The sequence below is a fragment of the Anomaloglossus baeobatrachus genome, chromosome 8 (genome assembly GCF_048569485.1).
Source record: "Anomaloglossus baeobatrachus isolate aAnoBae1 chromosome 8, aAnoBae1.hap1, whole genome shotgun sequence".
Taxonomy (NCBI): domain Eukaryota; kingdom Metazoa; phylum Chordata; class Amphibia; order Anura; family Aromobatidae; genus Anomaloglossus; species Anomaloglossus baeobatrachus.
The window spans coordinates 45,467,375-45,481,976 of NC_134360.1; the positions used below are offsets into that span (position 1 = coordinate 45,467,375).

Consider the following 14,602-nt stretch of genomic DNA (forward strand, 5'->3'; position numbering starts at 1 on the left):
CGCCAACCACGCTCCAATAGCTTCATAGATGGATTTTAACCAGAGCTCCATCTGTCTGTCAGTGGCATCTTTAAGTGCCGCCCCATCTTCCACTGCAACTAGAGATCTGGCTGCAAGCCTGGAGATTGGAGGGTCCACCTTGGGACACTATGTCCAGCCCTTGACCACGTCAGGGGGAAAAGGATAGCGTGTATCTTTAAGCCGTTTGGAAAAACGCTTATATGGATAAGCGTGGTGTTTCTGGATTGCGTCTCTAAAGTCAGAGTGGTCAAGAAACGTGCTTAATTTACGCTTGGGATACCTGAAATGGAATTTCTCCTGCTGTGAAGCTGCCTCCTCCGCAAGAGGAGCTGGTGGAGAAATATCTAACATCCTATTGATGGACGCTATAAGATCATTCACTATGGCGTCACCATCCGGGGTATCTAGATTGAGAGCGGCCCCAGCATCAGACTCCTGATCAGTTACATCCGCCTCATCACACAGAGAGTCGTCCCGCTGGGACCCTGACCAGTGTGATGAAGTTGAGGGTCGCTCATAGCGAGCCCGCTTAGGTTGTCTGGGACTGTCGTCCGAGTCAGAGCCGTCACCCTGGGGTGCATGTGACACCCCCGGAGCTAGGAAGTGGTCCAGCTGAGGGGGACCAGGGGGCAATGGATCAACAGTGCCCATGGTCTGAGTTACTGGTCTAGACTGCAATGTTTCAAGAATTTTAGACAGTCATAGACAATCTGTCAGCAAAAGCTGCAAACTCCGTCCCTGTCACCTGGACAGCATTTACAGGTGGTTCTCCCTGGGTCACCTCTAGCAGCGGCCCCGGCTGAGAAATTGCCACAGGGGCCGAGCACTGCACACAATGGGGGTCAGTGGAACCTGCCGGTAGAGTAGCCCCACATGCGGTACAAGCAGCATATAAAGTCCGTGCCTTGGCACTTTTGCTTTTTGCGGACGACATGCTGTTATCTCCTTGAGAAATCTAAGGAGGGTATATAGCAGAAAACCACCAGCGACTGTACAGTGCAAAGTAATGCCAGCACAAAATACAAAGTACACTATGGCACAAGTGGGGGAGAGCCCTTGAGGGCTGCTTACCGCCCGCTGGAAGCGGGTGTGAGGTCGTAGAATCCCTTGTCTGGGTCTCCCAGCCTCCCCTCCGCAGTTCAGCGTGCAGGCAGGAATGGCTGCCGGCGTCCTGTGAAGAGGGGCGGACCGTGGGCGTCCCAAACAAAAGAGCGGGAAACTGCGTCCCCCTGTGCCTAGTGTGAGGGCTGGAGTATGTAAAACAGACTCCAGCTCTTAACGCTGCTGGACTGTACAGCGTCCCGCCCTCCTCCTGACTGGCAGGTCCGGGGGCGGGAACGATACGAACTAGGCCGCAAAAGCCGGGGACTGTAGTAATCTAGCGCGGCCGTCATATATGCACGGCCAGCGCGGAAGTCCCCGGCGCACCACAAATCCCAGCCGCTACCAGTAAACACTGACCCCAGCGGCCGGATCGGCCGATCGTACAAAGTCACCTCACTCAGCAGAGCTGTAGTGAGTAACGGCACCAGCGCAGCAGCGCTGTTTACCCCGGCGCACTAACACACCCAGCAATGCTGCAGTGTGCGTGCGATAAGCACGGGGACACGGAGTACCTTGATGGAGCAGGGTCCTGTCCCTGAGAAAACTCCGCTCCGTATCCAGCAGATCCTCCAGGGGCTGTGGATGGAGCACGGCCTCAGTGCCCGGAGACCGGTAAAGTCCCACTTCACCCAGAGCCCTAATGGGGATGGGGAAGGAATCAGCATGTGGGCTCCAGCCTCCGTACCCGCAATGGGTACCTCAACCTTAACAAACACCGCCGACAGAAAGTGGGGTGAGAAGGGAGCATGCTGGGGGCCCTAGTATGGGCCCTTTTTTCTTCCATCCGACATAGTCAGCAGCTGCTGCTGACTAAACAGTGGAGCTATGCGTGGATGTCTGGCCTCCTTCGCACAAAGCATAAAACTGAGGAGCCCGTGATCCCACGGGGGGGTGTATAGCCAGAAGGGGAGGGGCCTTACACTTTTAAGTGTAGTACTTTGTGTGGCCTCCGGAGGCAGTAGCTATACACCCAATTGTCTGGGTCTCCCAATTAGGAGCGACAAAGAAAAAGGAAAAAAAAAAGGCGAAAAATCGGCCGGTTGTGAAGGGGTTAATATAGCTGGTAGCTTACATGTGTGGAGAAAGCTCACCTCCTGAGTCCCCTCCACAGGCAATCACCCCAGAAATCTTATACACGTACATGATATTGCATTAAGGGGTTAGAAGGAGGTTTTCCACAAATACAGGTATTACTTATCCACAATATGGGTGATACTGTACATGTGTCATCACTACAGGTACAACTGCTGGGACACTCGCTGATTCGGAGAATTCTACAGCAGTTCAAACACCCCCATATCTGCTTAGCTACCACACACACACACACACACACACACACCCCAAAATGAAGGGAATTTTGTTTACTTACCGTAAATTCCTTTTCTTCTAGCTCCAATTGGGAGACCCAGACAATTGGGTGTATAGCTTCTGCCTCCGGAGGCCACACAAAGTATTACACTTAAAAGTGTAAACCCCTCCCCTCTGCTATACACCCTCCCGTGCATCACGGGCTCCTCAGTTTTGGTGCAAAAGCAGGAAGGAGGAAACTTATAAATTGGTCTAAGGTAACTTCAATCCGAAGGATGTTCGGAGAACTGAAACCATAACCAAGAACAATTCAATCTGAACAACATGTGTACACAAAGAACTAACAGCCCGAAGGGAACAGGGGCGGGTGCTGGGTCTCCCAATTGGAGCTAGAAGAAAAGGAATTTACGGTAAGTAAACAAAATTCCCTTCTTCTTTGTCGCTCCATTGGGAGACCCAGACAATTGGGACGTCCAAAAGCAGTCCCTGGGTGGGTAAAAGAATACCTCGGTAAAAAGAGCCGTAAAACGGCTCCTTCCTACAGGTGGGCAACCGCCGCCTGAAGGACTCGCCTACCTAAGCTGGCATCTGCCGAGCGTAAGTATGCACTAGATAGTGCTTCGTGAAAGCGTGCAGACTCAACCAGGTAGTCGTCTGACACACCTGCTGAGCCGTAGCCTGGTGCAGCAACGCCCAGGACGCACCCACGGCTCTGGCAGAATGGGCCTTCAGCCCCGAAGGAACCGGAAGCCCAGCAGAACGGTAGGCTTCAAGAATTGGTTCCTTGATCCACCGAGCCAAGTTGACTTGGGAGCTTGTGACCCTTTACGCTGGCCAGCGACAAGGACAAAGAGTGCATCCGAGCGGCGCAGGGGCGCCGTACGGGAAATGTAGAGTCTGAGTGCTCTCACCAGACCTAACAAGTGCCAATCCTTTTCACATTGGTGAACCGGATGAGGACAAAAAGAAGGTAAGAAGATATCCTGATTGAGATGAACAGAGAATACCACCTTCGGGGGAAATTCCGGAACCGGACGCAGAACCACCTTGTCCTGGTGAAACACCAGGAAGGGGGGCTTTGCATGACAGCGCTGCTATGTCAGACACTCTGCGGAGTGCCGTGACTGCCACTAGGAAGACCACCTTCTGCGAAAGGCGTGAAAGAGAATATCCCTCATTGGCTCGAAGGGTGGTTTCCGAAGAGCCGGTATCACCCTGTTCCGATCCCAGGGTTCTAGCCGACGCTTGTAAGGAGAGACAACCCCTTTTCCATTCCGGATTGAAGGAAGGACAGAAAGTGGGCAAGGTGAATGGCCAGAGAGTAAAACTCTGATCAGAGCACCAGGATGAAGGGAATTTTGTTACTTACCGTAAATTCCTTTTCTTCTAGCTCCTATTTGGAGACCCAGACGATTGGGTGTATAGCTACTGCCTCCGGAGGCCACACAAAGCATTACACTAAAAAGTGTAAGGCCCCTCCCCTTCTGGCTATACACCCCCCGTGGGATCACGGGCTGCTCAGTTTTAGTGCTAAAGCAAGAAGGAGGAAAGCCAATAACTGGTTCAAACAAATTCACTCCGAAGTAACCTCGGAGAACTGAAAACCGTTCAACATGAACAACATGTGTACCCGAAAACAACCAAAAATCCCGAAGGACAACAGGGCGGGTGCTGGGTCTCCCAATAGGAGCTAGAAGAAAAGGAATTTACGGTAAGTAACAAAATTCCCTTCTTCTTCGGCGCTCCATTGGGAGACCCAGACGATTGGGACGTCCAAAAGCAGTCCCTGGGTGGGTAAAGAAATACCTCATGTTAGAGCTGCAAAGACAGCCCTCCCCTACGGGGAGGCAACTGCCGCCTGCAGGACTCTTCTACCTAGGCTGGCGTCCGCCGAAGCATAGGTATGCACCTGATAATGTTTGGTGAAAGTGTGCAGACTCGACCAGGTAGCTGCCTGGCACACCTGTTGAGCCGTAGCCTGGTGTCGTAATGCCCAGGACGCACCCACGGCTCTGGTTGAGTGGGCCTTCAGCCCTGATGGAACCGGAAGCCCAGCAGAACGGTAGGCTTCAAGAATTGGTTCTTTGATCCATCGAGCCAGGGTGGCTTTGGAAGCCTGCGACCCTTTGCGCTTACCAGCGACAAGGACAAAGAGTGCATCCGAGCGGCGCAGGGGCGCCGTGCGGGAAATGTAGATTCTGAGTGCTCTCACCAGATCTAGCAAATGCAAATCCGTTTCATACCGATGAACTGGATGAGGATAAAAGGAAGGTAAGGAAATATCCTGATTAAGATGAAAAGAGGATACCACCTTAGGGAGAAACTCCTGAATGGGGCGCAGCACTACCTTGTCCTGGTGGAACACCAGGAAGGGAGCCTTGGATGACAGCGCTGCTAGCTCAGACACTCTCCGAAGAGACGTGACCGCTACCAGAAAGGCCACTTTCTGTGAGAGTCGAGAAAGTGAAACAGCCCTCAGAGGCTCGAAAGGCGTCTTCTGGAGAGCAACTAGTACCCTGTTTAGATCCCATGGATCTAACGGCCGTCTGTACGGAGGGACGATATGACAAACCCCCTGCAGGAACGTGCGCACCTGAGAAAGTCGTGCTAGACGCTTCTGAAAAAACACGGATAGTGCCGAGACTTGCCCTTTAAGGGAGCCGAGCGACAAGCCCTTTTCCAACCCAGATTGCAGGAAGGAAAGAAAAGTAGGTAACGCGAATGGCCAGGGGGATACTCCTTGTGCAGAGCACCAGGATAAGAAAATCCTCCACGTTCTGTGGTAGATCTTAGCAGAAGTGGACTTCCTAGCCTGTCTCATGGTGGCAACGACCCCTTGGGATAATCCTGAAGACGCTAGGATCCAGGACTCAATGGCCACACAGTCAGGTTCAGGGCCGCAGAATTCCGATGGAAAAACGGCCCTTGGGACAGTAAGTCTGGTCGGTCTGGTAGTGTCCACGGTTGGCCGACCGTGAGATGCCACAGATCCGGGTACCACGACCTCCTCGGCCAGTCTGGAGCGACGAGTATGACGCGGCTGCAATCGGATCTGATCTTGCGTAGCACTCTGGGCAAGAGTGCCAGAGGTGGAAACACATAAGGGAGCCGGAACTGCGACCAATCTTGCACTAAGGCGTCTGCCGCCAGAGCTCTTTGATCGCGAGACCGCGCCATGAAGGCCGGGACCTTGTTGTTGTGCCGAGACGCCATTAGGTCGACGTCCGGCACCCCCCAGCGGCGACAGATTTCCTGAAACACGTCCGGGTGAAGGGACCATTCCCCTGCGTCCATACCCTGGCGACTGAGGAAGTCTGCTTCCCAGTTTTCTACGCCCGGGATGTGAACTGCGGATATGGTGGATGCTGTGTCTTCCACCCACATTAGAATCCGCCGGACTTCCTGGAAGGCTTGCCGACTGCGTGTCCCTCCTTGGTGGTTGATGTATGCCACCGCTGTGGAGTTGTCCGACTGAATTCGGATCTGCTTCCCTTCCAGCCACTGCCGGAAGGCTAGTAGGGCCAGATACACTGCCCTGATTTCCAGAACATTGATCTGAAGGGTGGACTCCTGCTGAGTCCACGTACCCTGAGCCCTGTGGTGGAGAAAAACTGCTCCCCACCCTGACAGACTCGCGTCTGTCGTGACCACCGCCCAGGATGGGGGTAGGAAGGATCTTCCCTGTGATAATGAGGTGGGAAGAAGCCACCATTGCAGAGAGTCCTTGGCCGTCTGGGAAAGGGAGACTTTCCTGTCCAGGGAAGTTGACTTCCCGTCCCATTGGCGGAGAATGTCCCATTGAAGTGGGCGCAGATGAAACTGCGCAAATGGGACTGCCTCCATTGCTGCCACCATCTTCCCTAGGAAGTGCATGAGGCGCCTTAAGGGGTGCGACTGACCATGAAGGAGAGACTGCACCCCTGTCTGTAGTGACCGCTGCTTGTCCAGCGGAAGCTTCACTATCGCTGAGAGAGTATGAAACTCCATGCCAAGATACGTTAGTGATTGAGTCGGTGACAGATTTGACTTTGAAAAGTTGATGATCCACCCGAAAGTCTGGAGAGTCTCCAGCGCAACATTCAGGCTGAGTTGGCATGCCTCTTGAGAGGGTGCTTTGACAAGTAGATCGTCCAAGTAAGGGATCACCGAGTGTCCCTGAGAGTGCAAGACTGCTACCACTGCCGCCATGACCTTGGTGAAAACCCGTGGGGCTGTTGCCAGACCAAATGGCAGAGCTACGAACTGAAGATGGTCGTCTCCTATCACGAAACGTAGAAAACGTTGGTGTTCTGTAGCAATCGACACGTGGAGATAAGCATCTTTGATGTCTATTGATGCAAGGAAATCTCCTTGAGACATTGAGGCAATGACTGAGCGGAGGGATTCCATCCGGAACCGCCTGGCGTTCACATGCTTGTTGAGCAGTTTTAGGTCCAGAACAGGACGGAACGAGCCGTCCTTTTTTGGAACCACAAAGAGATTGGAGTAAAAACCTTGCCCTTGTTCCTGAAGAGGAACAGGGATCACCACTCCTTCTGCTCTTAGAGAGCCCACCGCCTGCAGAAGGGCATCTGCTCGGTCGGGATGTGGGGAGGTTCTGAAGAACCGAGGCGGAGGACGAGAACTGAACTCTATCCTGTACCCGTGAGACAAAATGTCTGTTACCCACCGGTCCTTGACCTGTGGCAGCCAAATGTCGCCGAAGCGGGAGAGCCTGCCACCGACCGAGGATGCGGAGGGAGGAGGCCGAAAGTCATGAGGCAGCCGCCTTGGAAGCGGTTCCTCCGGTTGCTTTCTTGGGGCGTGAGTGAGCCCGCCAGGAATCTGAGCTCCTTTGCTCCTTCTGAGTCCCTTTGGACGAGGAGAATTGGGCCTTGCCCGAGCCTCGAAAGGACCGAAACCTCGACTGCCACCTCCTCTGTTGAGGTTTGCTTGATCTGGGCTGGGGTAAGGAGGAGTCTTTACCCTTGGACTGTTTAATGATTTCCGCCAATTGCTCACCAAACAGTCTGTCTACAGATAATGGCAAGCTGGTTAAACATTTTTTGGAAGCAGAATCCGCTTTCCATTCCTTTAACCACAAGGCTCTGCGCAAAACCACAGAGTTGGCGGACGCCATTGAGGTACGGCTCGTAGAGTCCAGGACAGCGTTGATAGCGTAAGTCGCAAACGCAGACATTTGCGAGGTCAAGGACGCCACGTGCGGCACTGATGGACGTATGACAGAGTCCACCTGCGCCAGACCAGCTGAAATAGCTTGGAGTGCCCACACGGCTGCGAATGCTGGAGCAAACGACGCGCCGATAGCTTCATAGACAGATTTCAACCAAAAGGTCCATCTGTCTGTCATTGGCATCTTTAAGTGAAGCCCCATCCTCCACTGCAACTATGGATCTAGCCGCAAGCCTGGAGATTGGGGGATCCACCTTTGGACACTGGGTCCAGCGTTTGACCACGTCAGGGGGAAAGGGATAACGTGTATCCTTAAGACGTTTGGAGAAACGCTTGTCTGGATAAGCATGGTGTTTCTGGACTGATTCTCTGAAGTCAGCGTGGTCCAGAAAGGTACTCAGTTTACGCTTGGGATACCTGAAATGGAACTTCTCCTGCTGTGCAGCTGCCTCTTCTGCTGAAGGGGCTGGGGGAGAAATATCCAACAGTCTATTGATGGCCGCTATAAGGTCATTTACCATGGCGTCACCATCAGGAGTATCCAGATTGAGAGCGGTCTCAGGATTAGACTCCTGATCACCCTCCTCTGTCTCATCATACAGAGACTCGTCTCGCTGAGACCCTGACCAGCGTGATGACGTGGAGGGTCTCTCCCAGCGAGCTCGCTTAGGCTGCCTGGGACTGTCATCCGAGTCAGAGCCTTCAGCCTGAGATGCCTGGGACCCCCTAGAAGCACGGATTAGCTCCAACTGAGGGGGACCGGGGAACATTGACACAGCAGTGTCCATGGTCTGAGTAACTGGCCTGGCCTGCAAGGACTCTAGGATTTTTGTCATAGTCACAGACATCTTGTCAGCAAAAACTGCAAACTCTGTCCCCGTCACCGGAACAGGGTTCACCGGTGACTCTGCCTGGGCCACTACCACCATAGACTCCGGCTGACGAAGTGGCACAGGGACCGAACATTGCACACAATGGGGGTCATTGGAACCTGCCGGTAGATCAGCCCCACAAGCGGCACAAGCAGCGGATACAGCCTGTGTCTTGGCACCCCTGCGTTTTGCGGATGACATGTTGTTGTCTCCTCAGAGCAATATAGGGTACAGCCAAGAAGCGACCTTACAGTGCAATATATATATATATATATATATATATATATATGGTACAGAGAAAAAAGTACACCAATATAACACTGTGGCACTAGTGGGGCCAGCACTAATGTGCTGCTTACCGCCCGCTTAACGCGGGTGTGTGGTCGCCCGAATCCCTTGTCTGGGTCTCCCAGAGCCTGTGTCCGTTCCCCAGCCAGACTGCATGAAGGAATGGCTGCCGGCGTCCTGTGGAGAGGGGTGGGCCCTGGGTGTGTTCAGACGAAAAGCGGGAAACTTGCGTCCCACTGTGCCCAGTGAGAGGGCTGGAGTATGTAAATAAGACTCCAGCCCTCGGCGCTGACTATAGAACAGCGTCTCTCCCTTTCCCTGATTGACAGGGTGGGGGCGGGAACGAAGCGGAGCTAGGCCGCAAAAGCCGGGGACTAGATTTATAAGCGCCGCCGTCCGGTCGGCGCGAAGTCCCCGGCGCACCACAAGTCTCAGCCGCGCCGCCGCTCCAGGGGCGGCCGGCGCGGCGGTCCCCAACACATAAAGTCCCTCAGAGAAGCTGCAGTGACTGTAACCCCCGCGCGCAGCGCTACTGTCCCCGGCGCACTAGCACACCCAGCAAGTCTGGAGTGTGCGCGGCCTGTCCATACGGGGACACAGAGTACCTGAATGTTGCAGGGCCTTGTCCCTGAACGGTACCCAGCTCCGTATCCAGCAGGTTCTACGGGTCTGTGGATGGAGCCCGGCCTCAGGGCTTGGGGGCCGGTAAGATCCCACTTCCTCAGAGCCCCTCAGGGGGATGGGGAAGGAAAGCAGCATGTGGGCTCCAGCCTCCGTACCCGCAATGGGTACCTCAACCTTAACAAACACCGCCAATAGGAATGGGGTGAGAAGGGAGCATGCTGGGGGCCCTATATGGGCCCTCTTTTCTTCCATCCGATATAGTCAGCAGCTACTGCTGACTAAACAGTGGAGCTATGCGTGGATGTCTGACCTCCTTCGCACAAAGCTTGAAAACTGAGCAGCCCGTGATCCCACGGGGGGTGTATAGCCAGAAGGGGAGGGGCCTTACACTTTTTAGTGTAATGCTTTGTGTGGCCTCCGGAGGCAGTAGCTATACACCCAATCGTCTGGGTCTCCCAATGGAGCGCCGAAGAAAAGAAAATCTTCCACGTCCTGTGGTAGATCTTGGCGGACGTTGGTTTCCTGGCCTGTCTCATAGTGGCAATGACCTCTTGAGATAACTCTGAAGACGCTAGGATCCAGGATTCAATGGCTACGCAGTCAGGTTGAGGGCCGCAGAATTCAGATGGAAAAAACGGCCCTTGAGACAGCAAGTCTGGCCGGTCTGGTAGTGTCCACGGTTAGCCTACCGTGAGATGCCACAGGTCCGGGTACCACGACCTCCTCGGCCAGCGAGGATGGCGCGGCGGCAGTCGGATCTGATCTTGCGTAACACTCTGGGCAGCATCGCCAGAGGGGGAAATACGTGAGGCAGTGGAAACTGCGACCAATCCTGAACTAATGCGTCTGCCGCCAGAGCTCTGTGATCTTGAGAACGTGCCATGAATGCCGGGACCTTGTTGTTGTGCCGGGACGTCAATAGGTCGACGTCCAGCTTCCCCAGCGGCAACAAATCTCTGAAACACGTCCGGTCGAAGAGACCATTCCCTGTGTCCATGCCCTGGCGACTGAGAAAGTCTGCTTCCCAGTTTTCTACGCCCGGGATGTGAGCTGCGGAGATGGTGGAGGCTGTGGCTTCCACCCACAGCAGAATCCGCCGGACTTGCTGGAAGGCTTGCCGACTGCTTGTGCCGCCTTGGCGGTTGATGTATGCCACCGCCGTGGCGTAGTCCGACTGAATTCGGATCTGCCTATCTTCCAGCCATGGCTGGAACGCTTATAGGGCTAGACACTGCCCTTCCCTCCAGAACCTTGATCTGTAGGGAGGACTCTGCTGAGTACATGTACCCTGAGCCCTGTGGCGGAGGAAGACCCCCTGACAGACTCGCGTCCGCCGTGACCACAGCCCAGGATGTGGGCAGGAAGGACTTTTCCTTCGAGAAGAAGTGGGAAGAAGCCGCCACTGAAGGGAGGCCTTGGCTGCCCGAGAAGGAGCAACGTTCCTGTCGAGGGACGCTGTCCCATTTGTGGAGAAAGTCCCATTGAAGTGGGCGCAGATGAATCTGCGCAAACGGAGCTGCCTCCATTGCTGCCACCAACTTCTCTAGGAAATGCATGAGGCGCCTCAAAGGGTGTGACTGGGCTCGAAGGAGCGGTTGCACCCCTGTCTGTAGTGAACGCTGTTTGTCCAGCGGAAGCTTCACTATCGCTGATAGAGTATGAACAATGTTCGGGCTGTGATGCCATGCCACCCGAGGGGGGGCCTTGACCAGTACATTGCCTGAGATAGTAGGACCGCTAGGCGCAGCACAGGAAGCGCTGATATTCTGGTACAATCGGCATGTGGAGATAAGTATCCCTGATGTCGATTGACGCTAAGAAGCCTCCTTGGGCCATCAAGGGCGATGGCAAGCGGAGAAATTCCATCCGGAACCATCAGGTTCCCTGTCCGTTGAGCAGTGTGAAGTCCAGAACGGGCCGGAGTGATCCGTCCTATCTGGTACCACGAACAAGCTGGAGTAAAAAGCCGCGACTACGTTCTTGAAGGGGAACGAGGATCGCAACTCCTCCTGCTTTTGGAGTGTTCACCGCCTGGAAACGTGCCTCGGCTCGCTCGGGGGACGGAGATGCTCTGAAGCAACGAGTCGGAGGACGAGAACTGAGCTCTATCCTGTGACCGTAAGACAGAATGCCTCCTACATCGGTCTTGGCCATGTGGGGACCACTCCCCTGACCTGGATGCAGAAAAGGTTCTCTGTGCACGGCGGATGATGAAAATACCACCGCCTGAAACGTCAAAGACGCTAATTGCGGAGCACCGGAAGACCGCATTGATCTCAGACAGAGCAGCTGAGATAGCCTGGAGTGCCCACCCCTGCAAAGGCTGGGGCAACGGACGCGCCTATGGCTTCATAGATGGATCTCATTAGGAGTTCTATCTGTCTGTCCGTGGCATTCTTGAGCGTGGACTCGCCAGCCACTGCTACTACTGATCTAGCCGCCAGTCAAGAGGCTGGAGGGCACCTTATGACACTGAGCCCAAGCCTTAACAACGTCAGAGGGGGAAGGGACAACGTGTGTTATAAGGCGTTCAGTAAAACGCTTGTCCAGGAAGGTGTGCTTCTGGACAGTATCTGTGAAGCCTTAAGAGCCACGTCCGGACAGAGTCCTGGGTTGCGACCTCCGCCCCATCCTCTAGAGGGTCGTCAAGCTGAGACCCTTGGAGAAGTCGGGGAAGATTCCAAGCAAGGCTGCTTAGCCGGACTGGGACTGCGGTTCGTGCTGGAGTTCACCACGTAATAACTAGAGGCCACCCCAGGAACACGCTTCGTCGCAGACCGATAGAGGCCTGGGGCGATCCCGCAGTGCCCGGGGCCTGTGTAAGGGGCCGGTCTGGACTGCAAACTCCTAGTCTCTTAGCCGACCATTTGTCCATAGCCCGAGACATGGATAGTGAAAATGGCCCAGAGAGTTTCTCAGCAAAAACTGCAACTCTGTCCCTGCCGCCTGGACAGGGAACGCCGGCGGAGCTCAACCAGTGCCCCCGTCTCCGGCTGAGCGAGTGCCACATGGCCCGAGCAATGTTCACAGTGACCACTGAGGATACATATGTACAGCCGAACTGTGAAACTGCATACAAACATTATATATCCATATATACAGTTCATCACATATACAGTTCATCACTCTAGGGGGCCCAGCATCGAGAAGAAACCCCCTGGTGAACCGACCCTGAAGCAGTCTGTGCTGCTGAAAATATGGCTGTCGGCGTATACAGTGGAGGGGGGAGCCGTGGGCATAACCCCTTCTGGTACCCTGAGTGAAAAGTGAGGGGGGCGGAGGACACCAAGTGTGCTCCAGCCCTCACTGCTAGCCTCCGACTGACCGTCCCGCCCTTCCCCCTGACTGGCAGGGCCAGGGACGGGAGTTTAAGGCGCTAGGCCGCAAAAGCCGGGAGCTAAAGTTACAGACCGCGGCCGGCAAGCAGGCGCGGTCGGCGCGGTGGTCGCCAAGTCTGAGGCCAAGGTGCTCTCTGCACCGTCCCCAAGGGGACACTGAGTAACTTGCGGGGATCAGCGTGCTTAGTGAGGGGGGCGGAGGACAGCGAAGTGTGCTCCGGCCCTCACTGTCGGCGTCAGCCCGACTGTGTCGCCCTTCCCCCTGACTGGCAGGTCCGGGGGCGGTTTAATGATTGAACAGTGCCCGGGCTGAATCACCAGCCTGGACTGTACGGCTTCTCCAGTAGTAGCCAAAAATGCACAGTGCGACCATACAGTGTAAATCAAGCATACAAGCATATATATATATATATATATTACACTTCGGCACTCAGTGGGGCCAGCACCTCAGGTGCTGCTTACCGACCGCACAAGCGGTTGTGTATCACCAGAATCCCTGCCTAGGCCTCCCAGTGTTGTCTCTCCTCTCCAGCGTCAGAATTGCTGACAGGAATGGCTGCCGGCGTTCTGTGAGGAGGAGGGGGCCGTGGGCGTGCCCTAGAAAGTGCGGGAATCTAGTGCCCCACTGTGCTGAGTGAGGGGGGAGGGGGATACAGAGTATGCTCCTGCCCTCAGCACTGACGTCTTGTGCAGCGTCCCGCCCTTCCCCTGACTGGCAGGCCTGTGGGCGGGAATAAACGAAACTAGGCCGCAAAAGCCGGGGACTAAAGTTATAAGCGCGGCCGGCATATAAGCGCGGCCGGCGCGGTAGTCCCCGGCGCACTAACACACCCAGCAGTGCTGCAGTGTGTATGGCACAAGCGCTCCATGCGCGGTCCCCACGGGGACACAGAGTACCTCACAGTAGCAGGGCCTTGTCCCTGATGATACTCGGCTCCTATCCAGCAGATTCCCCAGGGGCTGCGGAGGGAGCACGGTCCCAGTGCCTGGAGACCGTTTAGGATCCCACTTCACCCAGAGCCCTATAGGGATGGGGAAGGAAAACAGCATGTGGCTCCTGCCTATGTACTCGCAATGAGTACCTCAACCTTAACAACACCGCCGACCAGAGTGGGGTGAGAAGGGAGCATGCTGGGGGCCCAATATGGGCCCTCTTTTCTTCCATCCGACCTAGTCAGCAGCTGCTGCTGACTAAGATGTGGAGCTATGCGTGGATGTCAGCCTCCTTCGCACAAAGCATGAAAACTGAGGAGCCCGTGATGCACGGGAGGGTGTATAGCAGAGGGGAGGGGTTTACACTTTTAAGTGTAATACTTTGTGTGGCCTCCGGAGGCAGAAGCTATACACCCAATTGTCTGGGTCTCCCAATGGAGCGACAAAGAAATGAAGTCTTATTCATGCATATGCCATATACTACAGAAGGCTAAAGTCTGGCGGTTATTCATTCCTCAGTGCCATGGCTTATTGGTGGCCACAGCTTGCAAACCGCTCCTGAAAAGGACACTGGAAGGTACAGAAAACGGCATTTAAAGGGAACCTGTCAGCAGAAATGTCCCCTAAAACCTAACAGATTCCCCCTCTGCAGCTCCTGGGCTGCATTCTATAAAGGTCCCTGTTATGATTGTGCCCACTTTCTGACCGAAAAAAAGTGTTTATAAAGTTGTACCTATTTGGCTTCTGATTCTGTAAATCCGTCACGGGGGCGGGCTGCCTGATGGCCGTTATTCTGCCCCCTGGTCCTGTATGCCGCCCCCATCGCTGATTTCAATACTTCTGGACGCTGCCCACTGCTCCAGCCATCCCCGCGCATGCCCAGTGCCCATCTCTCGGGGATGAGCACTGTGCCCAGCGTCACGTGCACGCAGGGTTAAGATT

At 54.8% G+C, this 14,602-nt stretch overlaps 1 protein-coding gene across 3 annotated transcripts in view; it reads right to left on the minus strand.

Annotated features, from left to right (window-relative positions):
• The window catches only part of ZXDC (ZXD family zinc finger C), a 50,955-nt gene that overhangs the window by 23,917 nt on the left and 12,436 nt on the right, over positions 1 to 14,602 (minus strand). The window lies entirely within an intron of this gene.